The sequence below is a fragment of the Formica exsecta genome, unplaced genomic scaffold (assembly GCF_003651465.1).
Source record: "Formica exsecta isolate Colony F162 unplaced genomic scaffold, ASM365146v1 scaffold60, whole genome shotgun sequence".
NCBI lineage: Eukaryota > Metazoa > Arthropoda > Insecta > Hymenoptera > Formicidae > Formica > Formica exsecta.
The window spans coordinates 374,510-378,930 of record NW_021853281.1 but is presented as its reverse complement, the minus strand read 5'-3'; positions in this window follow the sequence as shown (position 1 = coordinate 378,930).

Below are 4,421 nucleotides of genomic sequence, written 5' to 3'. Positions count from 1 at the left end.
CTTGCCCGAAGTTTCAACGAGGCCACCTCCGCGCGTATTGTTCTCGTTTTTTCTTCGAATTTATGGCGCACTCCTGCGGCCCTTTAGATCCCCGCCCGCGACTCTGTAAATCTGAATTTTCTAAATCTGGATTTATCGCGGTAGCGCTTCCCGTCTATAATTTGCAACACGACTTTCGAACTCAAAGTTACCCGCGATAAAAGATTCCTGATGCAATCGTCGAAATCTAGAGACATTCGAGAGGAAGACAATCTTCTCAAAACAACCTCAGATTTGAGACAATCTTCTCGAAACAATCCGAGATTTATTTTTAAAATTTTTATTTTCTGAAATCTATATAAAAGAAAAAAATTATGAATCACAGATATTATATTTAAATTGTGATTTTAAAATTACCATATTAAATCGTGCATTTATTTTTACCTGCCATCAATACCAAATTCTTTCACTGGTTGATACTTGGAAAATACAAGAGTTTGAGCGGTTCGAAAAGCCAATCTTGAAATCCGAAACTTCTTCACGTCTCACGGACTCTGCTATTTCAAGGGGCGCAACCGTGGATAATCCGGATAACGCGATCGCGTTGGACAGAATCGCGAATCGGTTGTATTGGGATTGGAGCCAATCCGATGTGCTGGCGGTTGACAATTGGCGGCGTGGCAATGATTTCCGATGAGCAGGGTTGGGCAAATGTGGAGATCCTCACCAAGCAGGACGTGCGTATAGCTGCCGGGCAGAGCGCGAGAAGGAACGAGTCGCATCCGGCATTTGTGGCTGGCGGTCTGATGCAATCGTCGAAATCTAGAGACATTCGAGAGGAAGACAATCTTCTCAAAACAACCTCAGATTTGAGACAATCTTCTCGAAACAATCCGAGATTTATTTTTAAAATTTTTATTTTCTGAAATCTATATAAAAGAAAAAAATTATGAATCACAGATATTATATTTAAATTGTGATTTTAAAATTACCATATTAAATCGTGCATTTATTTTTACCTGCCATCAATACCAAATTCTTTCACTGGTTGATACTTGGAAAATACAAGAGTTTGAGCGGTTCGAAAAGCCAATCTTGAAATCCGAAACTTCTTCACGTCTCACGGACTCTGCTATTTCAAGGGGCGCAACCGTGGATAATCCGGATAACGCGATCGCGTTGGACAGAATCGCGAATCGGTTGTATTGGGATTGGAGCCAATCCGATGTGCTGGCGGTTGACAATTGGCGGCGTGGCAATGATTTCCGATGAGCAGGGTTGGGCAAATGTGGAGATCCTCACCAAGCAGGACGTGCGTATAGCTGCCGGGCAGAGCGCGAGAAGGAACGAGTCGCATCCGGCATTTGTGGCTGGCGGTCACACGCGGATTCCGTCCGATTTCCCTCGTTCCATCCGATAATTTTGCAAACGGCCATTCAACCTCGATTCTCGTCTTCTCCTCTCTTCGTGGTTTCGTATTTCGCTCCTTCCTCTTGAATGACGTATCTTGGCGCAATATATGGTCCCATGAGGATTTCCTTTAACCTGTGGAATTGTTCACGCGAACCCTCTATCTCCCATTTTAATGAAAGATGGCAAAATTGAACAAACAAAATGAGCAGACTGCTTATGCAAGAAAATTAATTTAATAAAATAATTAATTTTAATAGCTAAGGAAAATAAGCCAAAAGAGACTCTGATCGAGAGAATTGAAGAATGTATGATAGATTTTGACGAAAATGTGAAACTTTCCCAACTTTTACAAATGTATTTTTACTGCGCGCCGTGTCGATATGCTCGAATGTTGATAAAAACGCGATAATGAGTGCAAATGAATTCATACATCGAAAAAAGCATTCCGACATACCATGCGCGATGGAAAAATAATCGCGATTTGGAACGATATAAATGTATGATTCCTATCCAAGCTTTTTTGCCGTAATCATCTGCTAATATCGCAAATTTCTGTGTCGTATAGAAATATAGCAATAAAATGTATCATTTATTCGAAAATAATAGAACACGATGCAAGAGAATTGAGATATTGCGATATATTGAAATATTTTGATCGTATAACAAGTTTGAGAAATTTTTTGTTCTAAATATTTTATTGATAATACATAAGGAATTTTTGCCACGGTATCTCATATCGAATTAATACTTAATTTAATCATTTATAATTATATAGATAATCCTATCATATATTGATAGTTCTCGTATGAAGTCCAAAACAATAATTTTTCGCCTGCCAGAGATTGTAGAGTCAAGGCACATTGAGTCTTTATTACGTCAAAAAAGAAGAGAGGAATGATAGAAAAAGACATCTTAAGACGCGGCACGATTAAAAAGTAGCCGGTAGAACGAAAGGATCGAAACGTTTTGTTCCGATATCACTGCCAGAAACTATTCGTGGTCAATCCTTCTGCAATCGCAGAAGTTTCTCATCCTATATAAAACAGGTACATTTTTCTAGGATAGCGGGACAAGTGTTGTCCGCGTGGGAAGACAGAAAAATGCTTTCATAAAGCGGCGCTTTTCTTTTTGCGCCTTCGTCCGCGAATCCAATTCTTTCTTCCTCTTTGGTACCTTCGCTTTTGTTCGGTCGTACCTTCTCTCACCTCGCCCTTCTTCCGGCCGTCATTTCGCTTTCAAGCACTCTCCTCGGTGCGATGGTAGATTCTTTGGCCTCGTTTTCCTCAAATTTTTATCTTTTTTTTTTTGCTGTGAAAGAGTTAATTTTTTTTACATCCTAATTGTGGTATACAATTGTCTAAGAGCACCTGTGTTGCTTAACTTACGAGGATATTCACTTTAAAACTAGTTATTGCCAAAGAAAAGAATATTTAAATGTAAAATTATAAAATAGCAGCTTTTAATATATTCTTTCCAAATTAATAAGAAATTTTGCTACAGAAGTGCTCAATTTAAAAATGATTAATCGTTAAATGTATTTCTATTCGATTTGCAGCAACACTTTTAATAATTTATTTACAAGTTCGTTTATACGCGTGCGAATATAGTGTATTCGGAAATTTAAATCACCATGGAGTGTTATCTCGCAGCTGCGTTCCTTGCGAAAGGAGCTCGCGTTTCCTCGAGAATTCACCGGAGAACGCTCGAGTGAGAATTTCTGGTGGCTGATGGGAAGTATAACTCGTCCCCGAAGTGCAGTAACCTCGGCGGAGGAGTCCCGGGCCCTTCTCTCTCTCTCTCTTTCTCTCTCCTCTCTCGACTGCATCGCGCGCGAGAGAAGACCTTATGATCCGTGCAAAATGAATGCATTCCTTCCCCCTCCTCCCGAACTGAGTTGCATCCTTTTCGTCTTTTCTGTCGAGCCATCCGCTAAATCGAGCATGCCCGTAAACCGAAGCGCGAGAATTTCACTTGAATTTTTCGAGAAACCCGTCCCAAACACCCCGCGGCCTCTCTTTCCTTACCTGTCTTTTATTTCCTTCGAACCGAGATAAAATAATGAGAATATATTTCGACGCAGCTTCCTAAATTCAGTTTTCTAAAGCGCACAAGCATTGCGTGAGATATGAATATCTTTCTCAGATATTGTTACTTCTGGAGCTGATATAATCGCGGCGGGCGAATAGAGTCGGTAATGAATTTTAAATTAAACCCTAGAATTTCTTGATCTCTTATTTACATTTACTGCAATTTAATATATTAATAAAATGGAAAATTTATATTTAATGTATTCGAAACCGTTGCTCGGTGAATTACATAATTTCCATAACATTGTATAATCTTAATCATCTTAATCATCAAAAAACAGTTATCTTCCCGTTATCTCGGTTGAGAAGAATAAATTTTCATTTAATTATTTATCAAATAATATACATTTTTATTTACATTATTTAATTTTATATAAAATCATATCTCTTTTCTCCCTCTTTTTATACGCCTCTTTAATTATTTGTCATACAAAAGCTAGGAAATCGTCGAAGAGGCAATTAAATGGAGACGGATTGTGACTGCGAGCAGTTTGCGAAGACCGGCTGGCACGTGATGTTAAACAGCCGTTTGTAATGTATTATTTAGACAAGATCCTGAAGCCACGGTACCGCAAGAAGCGGTGATCGAGTACCCCTATGCGTTTTCCAGAGGTGCCACGTAGACGGGCGGTAGAGTAGTTACATCCGTTTCGAAACCGGGAAAACATCCCCCTCAATGAGACGATGCGGTTACGTAGTTACTTCTCTCCCCGGCGCTGTTCTCTTGGTTGTACTTACGTGTCCCGAACAGGTTACAAACGACGAGCGTGGTATTACAACCCGCAAATTACGCGCCTCCGTTTGCCACCTCCCTTCCTGTTCGTTCCCCCGACTGCTGCAACGCAAATGTGCCGGTCCAGGACCGGTGGATTATATCGCCTGACTGCAAAAGCCTCCAACCACCCTTTCGTCGTATTTCTCGAAGGCGCGGAACGTGAAGCC